This window comes from Microcebus murinus, unplaced genomic scaffold, assembly GCF_040939455.1.
Source record: "Microcebus murinus isolate Inina unplaced genomic scaffold, M.murinus_Inina_mat1.0 scaf020_hap2_Mmur4.0, whole genome shotgun sequence".
In the NCBI taxonomy this organism is placed as follows: domain Eukaryota; kingdom Metazoa; phylum Chordata; class Mammalia; order Primates; family Cheirogaleidae; genus Microcebus; species Microcebus murinus.
In genome coordinates this window covers 319,716-336,429 of record NW_027438966.1, presented here as the reverse complement: position 1 = coordinate 336,429, position 16,714 = coordinate 319,716, and the positions used below count along the sequence as shown (strand labels likewise).

General features: G+C 62.6%; 2 non-coding genes and 2 pseudogenes across 2 annotated transcripts; all 4 read left to right on the top strand.

The window, feature by feature from the left end:
* The first annotated feature begins 3,309 nt into the window (after positions 1–3,309).
* On the top strand, positions 3,310–3,428 carry LOC142867804 (uncharacterized; annotated as a pseudogene).
* A 3,800-nt stretch (positions 3,429–7,228) lies between these two features.
* Positions 7,229–7,347, top strand: LOC142867803 (uncharacterized; annotated as a pseudogene).
* Positions 7,348–11,134: 3,787 nt separating this feature from the next.
* Positions 11,135–11,253, top strand: LOC142867761 (5S ribosomal RNA). The gene has a single exon (XR_012917118.1). It is a non-coding gene; the product is annotated as a 5S ribosomal RNA (ribosomal RNA).
* A 3,783-nt stretch (positions 11,254–15,036) lies between these two features.
* On the top strand, positions 15,037–15,155 carry LOC142867760 (5S ribosomal RNA). Its single transcript, XR_012917117.1, has one exon. It is a non-coding gene; the product is annotated as a 5S ribosomal RNA (ribosomal RNA).
* The last annotated feature ends 1,559 nt before the right edge of the window (positions 15,156–16,714 follow it).

Below are 16,714 nucleotides of genomic sequence, written 5' to 3'. Positions count from 1 at the left end.
CATTTTCTTTTCTCTCTCTTTTCAAGCAGATGATGGGAGTACAAGTATTCAGGTGACATGTGTTGCCCGTGCCCCCCTCCCCCCTGTGTTCTTTTTTTTTTTTTTTTTTTTTTTTTTTGAGACAGAGTCTCGTTTTGCTGCCCAGGCTAGAGTGAGTGCCATGGCGTCAGCCTAGCTCACGGCAACCTCAATCTCCGGGCTCAAGCAATCCTGCTGCCTCAGCCTCCCGAGTAGTTGGGACTACAGGCATGCACCACCACGCCCGGCTGTGTTTTTCTATATATATTAGTTGGCCAATTAATTTCTTTCTATTTTTAGTAGAGACGGGGGTCTCGCTCTTGCTCAGGCTGGTTTCGAACTCCTGACCTGGAGCAATCCGCCCGCCTCGGCCTCCCAGAGAGCTAGGATTACAGGCGTGAGCCACCGCGCCCGGCCCCCCCTGTGTTCTTATTCATATACCTCTCATGTTGTTGCAGCGTATTGTGGGGGTACCAATGTTAAGGTCGGGTGCCTTGCCCTCTCCAAGCCTCCCCCCTCGGGTCAGAGCTTCAAGTGCGCCCATCCCCCAGTCGGTGCGCACCCACCCCATGCCTAATGGATGTGTATGCCCCTCCCCTCCCCCCACCCGCCCGACACCCACCCGATGAAGGTGATTCCTCTCTGTCCACTTAGGCGTCCATCCGTTCGTACCAATTTGCTGGTGAGCGCGCTCACGTGGTGCTCGTGTGTCCATTCTTGGGATACCTGGCTTACTGGAACGGGTTCCAGCTCTGGCCAGGAGAACACGAGAGGCGCCCTCTCACCGCTGCTCCTCACAGCCGAATGGCACTCCGTGGTGTCCACGCGCCACATTTTATTAATGCACTCCTGGATGGATGGGCACTCGGGTCGCTTCCACGTCTTTGCGATTGTGAATTGTGCCCTAACTGTCACCCTAACCCTTACCCAGCCCGTCTCCTCTGCCCCTGCCTGACGCGCTCCTCCCCGGCCAGGCCCGTCACTGTCCTGGGCCCCCGCCTGACCGGCTCCTCCCCGCCCGGCCTGTCACCGTCCTCTGCCCCTGCCTGACATGCTCCTTCCCGCCCGGCCTCTCACCGTCCTCGGCCCCTGCCTGACCGGCTCCTCCGTCGCCTGGGCCTTCCAAGGGCTTGGTGTGGACGCTGCTTCCAGGAAGCCCTCCAGAAACCCGGCAGCAGGGTGGCCGCAGCAGTCTCCAGCAGCCGTCCCTAAGTCGCGTGAGTGCGGGGGACGTGCCCCCGCTGTGCCGCGGGGGCCCAGCCTGGTGTCTTCCCTGAGGCCCTGCGGCTGCCGGCTGGGCTGCCGCTCCCCGCAAGGGGAGAGCCGCGGAGGTGGGGACCGCCTCCTGATGGGGACGTACACGCAGCTCTCCAAGTCGGATTCCGGGGCTCTCTGTCCTGCCCGAAGGCCCAGCCGGCCTGCGGGTCCTTAGAGTGGCAAAAACCTCCGAAAACTGAGACTGAGGGTCCGGTGGGTGTCTGCACTTTTGTGCTGGGCACCCCAGGGAGGCCCGGGGGCTGGCTGGACAACGTGGTCTGCTGGGCTGGGGGGTTGGAGGAGCAACTGATGCCCTTTGCACTTTGGGTAGCAAGAGTCTGAGGTGTCTCTGAGCCCTGTGCCCTGTGGGGGGGGGCGGGGGGGAGGAGGAGGAGGAGGAGGAGGAGGAGGTGGGAAGGGCCGGGGCCTGCAGTCCTGTTCCCGGGGTGGCACGGCAAGTGGCTTCTTCCACAGGCTGCTTGGCCTGGGCTCCCTGCACCTGGGCCTTTGGAGGACCGGCCCTGTGCTTGCCAACACTTCCTGCAGGGACCCAGAGCTGGGAGGTGGCATCTCTCAGCCCTGGGTCGGGCAGAGCCCCAGCGGGCCATGCCCACAACCTCTCTCAGCACCGGTCCCCCAGAAGGCTCCTTTGGGACCAGGATTCTCTTGCGGTGACTCTTTAAGGTCTGGCCCCTGGATGGAGGGGCACCAGGAGTAGAGGAGCAGGAAGGGGAAGGGGGTGGCCATGCGAGGGGACACTTTGAGGCCAAGTCCCAGCTTCAGCCTGATCCTCCTGGGAACCCCGCTCTGAGACAAGGAGCCGGGCTTCCCATTCCCACAGCAGCCAGTCGTGGGCTGAGGACACCTGGGGCGTTGGGAACTCCCTGGCTTCTCCTTGGTTTAACATCTGGAGCTGCTTGTGAATCGCGCCGCCACACACACCCGAGCGCAGGTGTCTTCCGCACAGACTGCGGGCCTCGCTCTTCTGAATGCCGCTAGCTCGCCACCCACCCACGGGTGAACCCGGTCAGGGTGCTTTCTCTAAGGGGCAGACTCTTTTCCGGGCGGGCTACCGGTGTCTCTGTTTGCTCGTTTCTTTCTTCCATTTCGGGAAAGTCTTCCTTGCTGGGTGTGGAAATCTCCTATGCCTTCCCTCGCCTATTCTGTCAGCTTTAAAATTCTCTTTCAGTTGCCACCCTCACAGATGGATTAGGAAACTCTTTCCGGTGCACTCATTAGTGAAATGACCTCCAGGAAGCTGGAATCCAATATCTAATGGCCGATTTTTAGCGAGTCCACACGCCAGGGTGGTCGGGGTCCAATGCAGCCCCGGCCAGGCCCAGGCCCCTTGGACTGGGCCACAGGAGGACACGGAGGAGGGTCCCGGCCCCCACGAAGCGGTGCCGGCAGTTCTCCACGGGCTTGGGCGTTTTCCAGAGGTAGGAGATGGAGGGGACTGATTTCTTCAGCGCCCCCCAAACCAGGCCACCCCACCCCACCCATGGGACACATCCCCAGAGAGAGACGCCCCATACACTGGCTGTGCCCCAGCCCTGGCCCGGGGGAATAGGCGGCAGCCCACCCACAGGGCGAGGGGGGGGGCGCAGCTGAAAGGGGTTGTGGGGGAGGGCGGCCCCTGGCTGGGGTCAAAGGGCGAGCGTCCCGCGCGTGCGCAGTCAGCGGCAGGCAGCGACGCGCTGGGGGTGGGCAGCGGGTAGGTGAAGGAGGCCGGGCGAGGAGACGAGGGGGGCTGGGAGGGCTCCACCTTGGCGAGTCCAGCCGTGGAGGCGCATCTTGTGTGAGTGTGAGTGAGTGTGAGTGTGTGTGTGTGTGTATAGAGAGACAGCCCCCCGCCCCGCCCCGCCCCGCCCCGCCCCGCCCCGCCCATCACCCCCGTCCCTGGGAGCCCGCGGGACCCGGCCGGCGAACTCAACCGGCCCGGCCCGGCGCGGGGCCTGGGGCGGGAGGCGGCGGCGGGGAAGCCCAGAGAGGCTCGGCTTCTTGAGCGGGGCAGGGGCGCCCTCCGCCGCCGCCGTCTAGGGCCACACCACCCTGAACGCCCTCGATCTCGTCTGGTCTCGGAAGCTAAGCGGGGTCGGGCCTGGTTAGTACTTGGATGGGAGACCGCCTGGGAATACCGGGTGCCACAGGCTGCTGCTTTTTTTTTTTTTTTTTTTTTTTGCCTCTTGTTCTGTCCCCTTTCTGGGAGCGCGGCGGCGGCCCGGGGTGGGGGTCACCCCCACCCTCAGCGCCCGCCCGCGGTGCCTGGCGCCCCAGCCCGCACCGTGGGGCCTCCTCTTGTCCCAAGCCGCGACACCGCCGCCACGCGGCAGCATGCGTGGCATCTGGACTGTCAGGTCTCAGACCAAAGGTCTGCTCTGTGGGAACCGACACGCTGGAGGAAACCTTGAGAGTCTGAGAGGGGAGGGAGTTCCAGAAGAAGGCCAGGATGTCATTTTGAGGGAGTATGTGACCAGAACTCGTCCCGTTGCTTTTGGGGTTCTATGGGCTACACGCAGGAATCTTTGGTGGTGGCACCTGATGTTGGGGGATCCGGAGTCACACCCAGACCTGCTCCACAGGCCTCCTTTTACTTTTCTCTTCGGATTCATGATTTTTAAAAAGTGTCTCTTACCTCTATGATTGCATTTTCTTTTCTCTCTCTTTTCAAGCAGATGATGGGAGTACAAGTATTCAGGTGACATGTGTTGCCCGTGCCCCCCTCCCCCCTGTGTTCTTTTTTTTTTTTTTTTTTTGTTTTTTGAGACAGAGTCTCGTTTTGCTGCCCAGGCTAGAGTGAGTGCCATGGCGTCAGCCTAGCTCACGGCAACCTCAATCTCCGGGCTCAAGCAATCCTGCTGCCTCAGCCTCCCGAGTAGTTGGGACTACAGGCATGCACCACCACGCCCGGCTGTGTTTTTCTATATATATTAGTTGGCCAATTAATTTCTTTCTATTTTTAGTAGAGACGGGGGTCTCGCTCTTGCTCAGGCTGGTTTCGAACTCCTGACCTGGAGCAATCCGCCCGCCTCGGCCTCCCAGAGAGCTAGGATTACAGGCGTGAGCCACCGCGCCCGGCCCCCCCTGTGTTCTTATTCATATACCTCTCATGTTGTTGCAGCGTATTGTGGGGGTACCAATGTTAAGGTCGGGTGCCTTGCCCTCTCCAAGCCTCCCCCCTCGGGTCAGAGCTTCAAGTGCGCCCATCCCCCAGTCGGTGCGCACCCACCCCATGCCTAATGGATGTGTATGCCCCTCCCCTCCCCCCACCCGCCCGACACCCACCCGATGAAGGTGATTCCTCTCTGTCCACTTAGGCGTCCATCCGTTCGTACCAATTTGCTGGTGAGCGCGCTCACGTGGTGCTCGTGTGTCCATTCTTGGGATACCTGGCTTACTGGAACGGGTTCCAGCTCTGGCCAGGAGAACACGAGAGGCGCCCTCTCACCGCTGCTCCTCACAGCCGAATGGCACTCCGTGGTGTCCACGCGCCACATTTTATTAATGCACTCCTGGATGGATGGGCACTCGGGTCGCTTCCACGTCTTTGCGATTGTGAATTGTGCCCTAACTGTCACCCTAACCCTTACCCAGCCCGTCTCCTCTGCCCCTGCCTGACGCGCTCCTCCCCGGCCAGGCCCGTCACTGTCCTGGGCCCCCGCCTGACCGGCTCCTCCCCGCCCGGCCTGTCACCGTCCTCTGCCCCTGCCTGACATGCTCCTTCCCGCCCGGCCTCTCACCGTCCTCGGCCCCTGCCTGACCGGCTCCTCCGTCGCCTGGGCCTTCCAAGGGCTTGGTGTGGACGCTGCTTCCAGGAAGCCCTCCAGAAACCCGGCAGCAGGGTGGCCGCAGCAGTCTCCAGCAGCCGTCCCTAAGTCGCGTGAGTGCGGGGGACGTGCCCCCGCTGTGCCGCGGGGGCCCAGCCTGGTGTCTTCCCTGAGGCCCTGCGGCTGCCGGCTGGGCTGCCGCTCCCCGCAAGGGGAGAGCCGCGGAGGTGGGGACCGCCTCCTGATGGGGACGTACACGCAGCTCTCCAAGTCGGATTCCGGGGCTCTCTGTCCTGCCCGAAGGCCCAGCCGGCCTGCGGGTCCTTAGAGTGGCAAAAACCTCCGAAAACTGAGACTGAGGGTCCGGTGGGTGTCTGCACTTTTGTGCTGGGCACCCCAGGGAGGCCCGGGGGCTGGCTGGACAACGTGGTCTGCTGGGCTGGGGGGTTGGAGGAGCAACTGATGCCCTTTGCACTTTGGGTAGCAAGAGTCTGAGGTGTCTCTGAGCCCTGTGCCCTGTGGGGGGGGCGGGGGGGAGGAGGAGGAGGAGGAGGAGGAGGAGGTGGGAAGGGCCGGGGCCTGCAGTCCTGTTCCCGGGGTGGCACGGCAAGTGGCTTCTTCCACAGGCTGCTTGGCCTGGGCTCCCTGCACCTGGGCCTTTGGAGGACCGGCCCTGTGCTTGCCAACACTTCCTGCAGGGACCCAGAGCTGGGAGGTGGCATCTCTCAGCCCTGGGTCGGGCAGAGCCCCAGCGGGCCATGCCCACAACCTCTCTCAGCACCGGTCCCCCAGAAGGCTCCTTTGGGACCAGGATTCTCTTGCGGTGACTCTTTAAGGTCTGGCCCCTGGATGGAGGGGCACCAGGAGTAGAGGAGCAGGAAGGGGAAGGGGGTGGCCATGCGAGGGGACACTTTGAGGCCAAGTCCCAGCTTCAGCCTGATCCTCCTGGGAACCCCGCTCTGAGACAAGGAGCCGGGCTTCCCATTCCCACAGCAGCCAGTCGTGGGCTGAGGACACCTGGGGCGTTGGGAACTCCCTGGCTTCTCCTTGGTTTAACATCTGGAGCTGCTTGTGAATCGCGCCGCCACACACACCCGAGCGCAGGTGTCTTCCGCACAGACTGCGGGCCTCGCTCTTCTGAATGCCGCTAGCTCGCCACCCACCCACGGGTGAACCCGGTCAGGGTGCTTTCTCTAAGGGGCAGACTCTTTTCCGGGCGGGCTACCGGTGTCTCTGTTTGCTCGTTTCTTTCTTCCATTTCGGGAAAGTCTTCCTTGCTGGGTGTGGAAATCTCCTATGCCTTCCCTCGCCTATTCTGTCAGCTTTAAAATTCTCTTTCAGTTGCCACCCTCACAGATGGATTAGGAAACTCTTTCCGGTGCACTCATTAGTGAAATGACCTCCAGGAAGCTGGAATCCAATATCTAATGGCCGATTTTTAGCGAGTCCACACGCCAGGGTGGTCGGGGTCCAATGCAGCCCCGGCCAGGCCCAGGCCCCTTGGACTGGGCCACAGGAGGACACGGAGGAGGGTCCCGGCCCCCACGAAGCGGTGCCGGCAGTTCTCCACGGGCTTGGGCGTTTTCCAGAGGTAGGAGATGGAGGGGACTGATTTCTTCAGCGCCCCCCAAACCAGGCCACCCCACCCCACCCATGGGACACATCCCCAGAGAGAGACGCCCCATACACTGGCTGTGCCCCAGCCCTGGCCCGGGGGAATAGGCGGCAGCCCACCCACAGGGCGAGGGGGGGGGCGCAGCTGAAAGGGGTTGTGGGGGAGGGCGGCCCCTGGCTGGGGTCAAAGGGCGAGCGTCCCGCGCGTGCGCAGTCAGCGGCAGGCAGCGACGCGCTGGGGGTGGGCAGCGGGTAGGTGAAGGAGGCCGGGCGAGGAGACGAGGGGGGCTGGGAGGGCTCCACCTTGGCGAGTCCAGCCGTGGAGGCGCATCTTGTGTGAGTGTGAGTGAGTGTGAGTGTGTGTGTGTGTGTATAGAGAGACAGCCCCCCGCCCCGCCCCGCCCCGCCCCGCCCCGCCCCGCCCATCACCCCCGTCCCTGGGAGCCCGCGGGACCCGGCCGGCGAACTCAACCGGCCCGGCCCGGCGCGGGGCCTGGGGCGGGAGGCGGCGGCGGGGAAGCCCAGAGAGGCTCGGCTTCTTGAGCGGGGCAGGGGCGCCCTCCGCCGCCGCCGTCTAGGGCCACACCACCCTGAACGCCCTCGATCTCGTCTGGTCTCGGAAGCTAAGCGGGGTCGGGCCTGGTTAGTACTTGGATGGGAGACCGCCTGGGAATACCGGGTGCCACAGGCTGCTGCTTTTTTTTTTTTTTTTTTTTTTTGCCTCTTGTTCTGTCCCCTTTCTGGGAGCGCGGCGGCGGCCCGGGGTGGGGGTCACCCCCACCCTCAGCGCCCGCCCGCGGTGCCTGGCGCCCCAGCCCGCACCGTGGGGCCTCCTCTTGTCCCAAGCCGCGACACCGCCGCCACGCGGCAGCATGCGTGGCATCTGGACTGTCAGGTCTCAGACCAAAGGTCTGCTCTGTGGGAACCGACACGCTGGAGGAAACCTTGAGAGTCTGAGAGGGGAGGGAGTTCCAGAAGAAGGCCAGGATGTCATTTTGAGGGAGTATGTGACCAGAACTCGTCCCGTTGCTTTTGGGGTTCTATGGGCTACACGCAGGAATCTTTGGTGGTGGCACCTGATGTTGGGGGATCCGGAGTCACACCCAGACCTGCTCCACAGGCCTCCTTTTACTTTTCTCTTCGGATTCATGATTTTTAAAAAGTGTCTCTTACCTCTATGATTGCATTTTCTTTTCTCTCTCTTTTCAAGCAGATGATGGGAGTACAAGTATTCAGGTGACATGTGTTGCCCGTGCCCCCCTCCCCCCTGTGTTCTTTTTTTTTTTTTTTTTTTTTTTTTTTGAGACAGAGTCTCGTTTTGCTGCCCAGGCTAGAGTGAGTGCCATGGCGTCAGCCTAGCTCACGGCAACCTCAATCTCCGGGCTCAAGCAATCCTGCTGCCTCAGCCTCCCGAGTAGTTGGGACTACAGGCATGCACCACCACGCCCGGCTGTGTTTTTCTATATATATTAGTTGGCCAATTAATTTCTTTCTATTTTTAGTAGAGACGGGGGTCTCGCTCTTGCTCAGGCTGGTTTCGAACTCCTGACCTGGAGCAATCCGCCCGCCTCGGCCTCCCAGAGAGCTAGGATTACAGGCGTGAGCCACCGCGCCCGGCCCCCCCTGTGTTCTTATTCATATACCTCTCATGTTGTTGCAGCGTATTGTGGGGGTACCAATGTTAAGGTCGGGTGCCTTGCCCTCTCCAAGCCTCCCCCCTCGGGTCAGAGCTTCAAGTGCGCCCATCCCCCAGTCGGTGCGCACCCACCCCATGCCTAATGGATGTGTATGCCCCTCCCCTCCCCCCACCCGCCCGACACCCACCCGATGAAGGTGATTCCTCTCTGTCCACTTAGGCGTCCATCCGTTCGTACCAATTTGCTGGTGAGCGCGCTCACGTGGTGCTCGTGTGTCCATTCTTGGGATACCTGGCTTACTGGAACGGGTTCCAGCTCTGGCCAGGAGAACACGAGAGGCGCCCTCTCACCGCTGCTCCTCACAGCCGAATGGCACTCCGTGGTGTCCACGCGCCACATTTTATTAATGCACTCCTGGATGGATGGGCACTCGGGTCGCTTCCACGTCTTTGCGATTGTGAATTGTGCCCTAACTGTCACCCTAACCCTTACCCAGCCCGTCTCCTCTGCCCCTGCCTGACGCGCTCCTCCCCGGCCAGGCCCGTCACTGTCCTGGGCCCCCGCCTGACCGGCTCCTCCCCGCCCGGCCTGTCACCGTCCTCTGCCCCTGCCTGACATGCTCCTTCCCGCCCGGCCTCTCACCGTCCTCGGCCCCTGCCTGACCGGCTCCTCCGTCGCCTGGGCCTTCCAAGGGCTTGGTGTGGACGCTGCTTCCAGGAAGCCCTCCAGAAACCCGGCAGCAGGGTGGCCGCAGCAGTCTCCAGCAGCCGTCCCTAAGTCGCGTGAGTGCGGGGGACGTGCCCCCGCTGTGCCGCGGGGGCCCAGCCTGGTGTCTTCCCTGAGGCCCTGCGGCTGCCGGCTGGGCTGCCGCTCCCCGCAAGGGGAGAGCCGCGGAGGTGGGGACCGCCTCCTGATGGGGACGTACACGCAGCTCTCCAAGTCGGATTCCGGGGCTCTCTGTCCTGCCCGAAGGCCCAGCCGGCCTGCGGGTCCTTAGAGTGGCAAAAACCTCCGAAAACTGAGACTGAGGGTCCGGTGGGTGTCTGCACTTTTGTGCTGGGCACCCCAGGGAGGCCCGGGGGCTGGCTGGACAACGTGGTCTGCTGGGCGGGGGGGTTGGAGGAGCAACTGATGCCCTTTGCACTTTGGGTAGCAAGAGTCTGAGGTGTCTCTGAGCCCTGTGCCCTGTGGGGGGGGGCGGGGGGGAGGAGGAGGAGGAGGAGGAGGAGGAGGTGGGAAGGGCCGGGGCCTGCAGTCCTGTTCCCGGGGTGGCACGGCAAGTGGCTTCTTCCACAGGCTGCTTGGCCTGGGCTCCCTGCACCTGGGCCTTTGGAGGACCGGCCCTGTGCTTGCCAACACTTCCTGCAGGGACCCAGAGCTGGGAGGTGGCATCTCTCAGCCCTGGGTCGGGCAGAGCCCCAGCGGGCCATGCCCACAACCTCTCTCAGCACCGGTCCCCCAGAAGGCTCCTTTGGGACCAGGATTCTCTTGCGGTGACTCTTTAAGGTCTGGCCCCTGGATGGAGGGGCACCAGGAGTAGAGGAGCAGGAAGGGGAAGGGGGTGGCCATGCGAGGGGACACTTTGAGGCCAAGTCCCAGCTTCAGCCTGATCCTCCTGGGAACCCCGCTCTGAGACAAGGAGCCGGGCTTCCCATTCCCACAGCAGCCAGTCGTGGGCTGAGGACACCTGGGGCGTTGGGAACTCCCTGGCTTCTCCTTGGTTTAACATCTGGAGCTGCTTGTGAATCGCGCCGCCACACACACCCGAGCGCAGGTGTCTTCCGCACAGACTGCGGGCCTCGCTCTTCTGAATGCCGCTAGCTCGCCACCCACCCACGGGTGAACCCGGTCAGGGTGCTTTCTCTAAGGGGCAGACTCTTTTCCGGGCGGGCTACCGGTGTCTCTGTTTGCTCGTTTCTTTCTTCCATTTCGGGAAAGTCTTCCTTGCTGGGTGTGGAAATCTCCTATGCCTTCCCTCGCCTATTCTGTCAGCTTTAAAATTCTCTTTCAGTTGCCACCCTCACAGATGGATTAGGAAACTCTTTCCGGTGCACTCATTAGTGAAATGACCTCCAGGAAGCTGGAATCCAATATCTAATGGCCGATTTTTAGCGAGTCCACACGCCAGGGTGGTCGGGGTCCAATGCAGCCCCGGCCAGGCCCAGGCCCCTTGGACTGGGCCACAGGAGGACACGGAGGAGGGTCCCGGCCCCCACGAAGCGGTGCCGGCAGTTCTCCACGGGCTTGGGCGTTTTCCAGAGGTAGGAGATGGAGGGGACTGATTTCTTCAGCGCCCCCCAAACCAGGCCACCCCACCCCACCCATGGGACACATCCCCAGAGAGAGACGCCCCATACACTGGCTGTGCCCCAGCCCTGGCCCGGGGGAATAGGCGGCAGCCCACCCACAGGGCGAGGGGGGGGGCGCAGCTGAAAGGGGTTGTGGGGGAGGGCGGCCCCTGGCTGGGGTCAAAGGGCGAGCGTCCCGCGCGTGCGCAGTCAGCGGCAGGCAGCGACGCGCTGGGGGTGGGCAGCGGGTAGGTGAAGGAGGCCGGGCGAGGAGACGAGGGGGGCTGGGAGGGCTCCACCTTGGCGAGTCCAGCCGTGGAGGCGCATCTTGTGTGAGTGTGAGTGAGTGTGAGTGTGTGTGTGTGTGTATAGAGAGACAGCCCCCCGCCCCGCCCCGCCCCGCCCATCACCCCCGTCCCTGGGAGCCCGCGGGACCCGGCCGGCGAACTCAACCGGCCCGGCCCGGCGCGGGGCCTGGGGCGGGAGGCGGCGGCGGGGAAGCCCAGAGAGGCTCGGCTTCTTGAGCGGGGCAGGGGCGCCCTCCGCCGCCGCCGTCTAGGGCCACACCACCCTGAACGCCCCCGATCTCGTCTGGTCTCGGAAGCTAAGCGGGGTCGGGCCTGGTTAGTACTTGGATGGGAGACCGCCTGGGAATACCGGGTGCCACAGGCTGCTGCTTTTTTTTTTTTTTTTTTTTTTTGCCTCTTGTTCTGTCCCCTTTCTGGGAGCGCGGCGGCGGCCCGGGGTGGGGGTCACCCCCACCCTCAGCGCCCGCCCGCGGTGCCTGGCGCCCCAGCCCGCACCGTGGGGCCTCCTCTTGTCCCAAGCCGCGACACCGCCGCCACGCGGCAGCATGCGTGGCATCTGGACTGTCAGGTCTCAGACCAAAGGTCTGCTCTGTGGGAACCGACACGCTGGAGGAAACCTTGAGAGTCTGAGAGGGGAGGGAGTTCCAGAAGAAGGCCAGGATGTCATTTTGAGGGAGTATGTGACCAGAACTCGTCCCGTTGCTTTTGGGGTTCTATGGGCTACACGCAGGAATCTTTGGTGGTGGCACCTGATGTTGGGGGATCCGGAGTCACACCCAGACCTGCTCCACAGGCCTCCTTTTACTTTTCTCTTCGGATTCATGATTTTTAAAAAGTGTCTCTTACCTCTATGATTGCATTTTCTTTTCTCTCTCTTTTCAAGCAGATGATGGGAGTACAAGTATTCAGGTGACATGTGTTGCCCGTGCCCCCCTCCCCCCTGTGTTCTTTTTTTTTTTTTTTTTTTTTTTTTTGAGACAGAGTCTCGTTTTGCTGCCCAGGCTAGAGTGAGTGCCATGGCGTCAGCCTAGCTCACGGCAACCTCAATCTCCGGGCTCAAGCAATCCTGCTGCCTCAGCCTCCCGAGTAGTTGGGACTACAGGCATGCACCACCACGCCCGGCTGTGTTTTTCTATATATATTAGTTGGCCAATTAATTTCTTTCTATTTTTAGTAGAGACGGGGGTCTCGCTCTTGCTCAGGCTGGTTTCGAACTCCTGACCTGGAGCAATCCGCCCGCCTCGGCCTCCCAGAGAGCTAGGATTACAGGCGTGAGCCACCGCGCCCGGCCCCCCCTGTGTTCTTATTCATATACCTCTCATGTTGTTGCAGCGTATTGTGGGGGTACCAATGTTAAGGTCGGGTGCCTTGCCCTCTCCAAGCCTCCCCCCTCGGGTCAGAGCTTCAAGTGCGCCCATCCCCCAGTCGGTGCGCACCCACCCCATGCCTAATGGATGTGTATGCCCCTCCCCTCCCCCCACCCGCCCGACACCCACCCGATGAAGGTGATTCCTCTCTGTCCACTTAGGCGTCCATCCGTTCGTACCAATTTGCTGGTGAGCGCGCTCACGTGGTGCTCGTGTGTCCATTCTTGGGATACCTGGCTTACTGGAACGGGTTCCAGCTCTGGCCAGGAGAACACGAGAGGCGCCCTCTCACCGCTGCTCCTCACAGCCGAATGGCACTCCGTGGTGTCCACGCGCCACATTTTATTAATGCACTCCTGGATGGATGGGCACTCGGGTCGCTTCCACGTCTTTGCGATTGTGAATTGTGCCCTAACTGTCACCCTAACCCTTACCCAGCCCGTCTCCTCTGCCCCTGCCTGACGCGCTCCTCCCCGGCCAGGCCCGTCACTGTCCTGGGCCCCCGCCTGACCGGCTCCTCCCCGCCCGGCCTGTCACCGTCCTCTGCCCCTGCCTGACATGCTCCTTCCCGCCCGGCCTCTCACCGTCCTCGGCCCCTGCCTGACCGGCTCCTCCGTCGCCTGGGCCTTCCAAGGGCTTGGTGTGGACGCTGCTTCCAGGAAGCCCTCCAGAAACCCGGCAGCAGGGTGGCCGCAGCAGTCTCCAGCAGCCGTCCCTAAGTCGCGTGAGTGCGGGGGACGTGCCCCCGCTGTGCCGCGGGGGCCCAGCCTGGTGTCTTCCCTGAGGCCCTGCGGCTGCCGGCTGGGCTGCCGCTCCCCGCAAGGGGAGAGCCGCGGAGGTGGGGACCGCCTCCTGATGGGGACGTACACGCAGCTCTCCAAGTCGGATTCCGGGGCTCTCTGTCCTGCCCGAAGGCCCAGCCGGCCTGCGGGTCCTTAGAGTGGCAAAAACCTCCGAAAACTGAGACTGAGGGTCCGGTGGGTGTCTGCACTTTTGTGCTGGGCACCCCAGGGAGGCCCGGGGGCTGGCTGGACAACGTGGTCTGCTGGGCGGGGGGGTTGGAGGAGCAACTGATGCCCTTTGCACTTTGGGTAGCAAGAGTCTGAGGTGTCTCTGAGCCCTGTGCCCTGTGGGGGGGGGCGGGGGGGAGGAGGAGGAGGAGGAGGAGGAGGTGGGAAGGGCCGGGGCCTGCAGTCCTGTTCCCGGGGTGGCACGGCAAGTGGCTTCTTCCACAGGCTGCTTGGCCTGGGCTCCCTGCACCTGGGCCTTTGGAGGACCGGCCCTGTGCTTGCCAACACTTCCTGCAGGGACCCAGAGCTGGGAGGTGGCATCTCTCAGCCCTGGGTCGGGCAGAGCCCCAGCGGGCCATGCCCACAACCTCTCTCAGCACCGGTCCCCCAGAAGGCTCCTTTGGGACCAGGATTCTCTTGCGGTGACTCTTTAAGGTCTGGCCCCTGGATGGAGGGGCACCAGGAGTAGAGGAGCAGGAAGGGGAAGGGGGTGGCCATGCGAGGGGACACTTTGAGGCCAAGTCCCAGCTTCAGCCTGATCCTCCTGGGAACCCCGCTCTGAGACAAGGAGCCGGGCTTCCCATTCCCACAGCAGCCAGTCGTGGGCTGAGGACACCTGGGGCGTTGGGAACTCCCTGGCTTCTCCTTGGTTTAACATCTGGAGCTGCTTGTGAATCGCGCCGCCACACACACCCGAGCGCAGGTGTCTTCCGCACAGACTGCGGGCCTCGCTCTTCTGAATGCCGCTAGCTCGCCACCCACCCACGGGTGAACCCGGTCAGGGTGCTTTCTCTAAGGGGCAGACTCTTTTCCGGGCGGGCTACCGGTGTCTCTGTTTGCTCGTTTCTTTCTTCCATTTCGGGAAAGTCTTCCTTGCTGGGTGTGGAAATCTCCTATGCCTTCCCTCGCCTATTCTGTCAGCTTTAAAATTCTCTTTCAGTTGCCACCCTCACAGATGGATTAGGAAACTCTTTCCGGTGCACTCATTAGTGAAATGACCTCCAGGAAGCTGGAATCCAATATCTAATGGCCGATTTTTAGCGAGTCCACACGCCAGGGTGGTCGGGGTCCAATGCAGCCCCGGCCAGGCCCAGGCCCCTTGGACTGGGCCACAGGAGGACACGGAGGAGGGTCCCGGCCCCCACGAAGCGGTGCCGGCAGTTCTCCACGGGCTTGGGCGTTTTCCAGAGGTAGGAGATGGAGGGGACTGATTTCTTCAGCGCCCCCCAAACCAGGCCACCCCACCCCACCCATGGGACACATCCCCAGAGAGAGACGCCCCATACACTGGCTGTGCCCCAGCCCTGGCCCGGGGGAATAGGCGGCAGCCCACCCACAGGGCGAGGGGGGGGGCGCAGCTGAAAGGGGTTGTGGGGGAGGGCGGCCCCTGGCTGGGGTCAAAGGGCGAGCGTCCCGCGCGTGCGCAGTCAGCGGCAGGCAGCGACGCGCTGGGGGTGGGCAGCGGGTAGGTGAAGGAGGCCGGGCGAGGAGACGAGGGGGGCTGGGAGGGCTCCACCTTGGCGAGTCCAGCCGTGGAGGCGCATCTTGTGTGAGTGTGAGTGAGTGTGAGTGTGTGTGTGTGTGTATAGAGAGACAGCCCCCCGCCCCGCCCCGCCCCGCCCATCACCCCCGTCCCTGGGAGCCCGCGGGACCCGGCCGGCGAACTCAACCGGCCCGGCCCGGCGCGGGGCCTGGGGCGGGAGGCGGCGGCGGGGAAGCCCAGAGAGGCTCGGCTTCTTGAGCGGGGCAGGGGCGCCCTCCGCCGCCGCCGTCTAGGGCCACACCACCCTGAACGCCCCCGATCTCGTCTGGTCTCGGAAGCTAAGCGGGGTCGGGCCTGGTTAGTACTTGGATGGGAGACCGCCTGGGAATACCGGGTGCCACAGGCTGCTGCTTTTTTTTTTTTTTTTTTTTTTTTTGCCTCTTGTTCTGTCCCCTTTCTGGGAGCGCGGCGGCGGCCCGGGGTGGGGGTCACCCCCACCCTCAGCGCCCGCCCGCGGTGCCTGGCGCCCCAGCCCGCACCGTGGGGCCTCCTCTTGTCCCAAGCCGCGACACCGCCGCCACGCGGCAGCATGCGTGGCATCTGGACTGTCAGGTCTCAGACCAAAGGTCTGCTCTGTGGGAACCGACACGCTGGAGGAAACCTTGAGAGTCTGAGAGGGGAGGGAGTTCCAGAAGAAGGCCAGGATGTCATTTTGAGGGAGTATGTGACCAGAACTCGTCCCGTTGCTTTTGGGGTTCTATGGGCTACACGCAGGAATCTTTGGTGGTGGCACCTGATGTTGGGGGATCCGGAGTCACACCCAGACCTGCTCCACAGGCCTCCTTTTACTTTTCTCTTCGGATTCATGATTTTTAAAAAGTGTCTCTTACCTCTATGATTGCATTTTCTTTTCTCTCTCTTTTCAAGCAGATGATGGGAGTACAAGTATTCAGGTGACATGTGTTGCCCGTGCCCCCCTCCCCCCTGTGTTCTTTTTTTTTTTTTTTTTTTTTTTTTTGAGACAGAGTCTCGTTTTGCTGCCCAGGCTAGAGTGAGTGCCATGGCGTCAGCCTAGCTCACGGCAACCTCAATCTCCGGGCTCAAGCAATCCTGCTGCCTCAGCCTCCCGAGTAGTTGGGACTACAGGCATGCACCACCACGCCCGGCTGTGTTTTTCTATATATATTAGTTGGCCAATTAATTTCTTTCTATTTTTAGTAGAGACGGGGGTCTCGCTCTTGCTCAGGCTGGTTTCGAACTCCTGACCTGGAGCAATCCGCCCGCCTCGGCCTCCCAGAGAGCTAGGATTACAGGCGTGAGCCACCGCGCCCGGCCCCCCCTGTGTTCTTATTCATATACCTCTCATGTTGTTGCAGCGTATTGTGGGGGTACCAATGTTAAGGTCGGGTGCCTTGCCCTCTCCAAGCCTCCCCCCTCGGGTCAGAGCTTCAAGTGCGCCCATCCCCCAGTCGGTGCGCACCCACCCCATGCCTAATGGATGTGTATGCCCCTCCCCTCCCCCCACCCGCCCGACACCCACCCGATGAAGGTGATTCCTCTCTGTCCACTTAGGCGTCCATCCGTTCGTACCAATTTGCTGGTGAGCGCGCTCACGTGGTGCTCGTGTGTCCATTCTTGGGATACCTGGCTTACTGGAACGGGTTCCAGCTCTGGCCAGGAGAACACGAGAGGCGCCCTCTCACCGCTGCTCCTCACAGCCGAATGGCACTCCGTGGTGTCCACGCGCCACATTTTATTAATGCACTCCTGGATGGATGGGCACTCGGGTCGCTTCCACGTCTTTGCGATTGTGAATTGTGCCCTAACTGTCACCCTAACCCTTACCCAGCCCGTCTCCTCTGCCCCTGCCTGACGCGCTCCTCCCCGGCCAGGCCCGTCACTGTCCTGGGCCCCCGCCTGACCGGCTCCTCCCCGCCCGGCCTGTCACCGTCCTCTGCCCCTGCC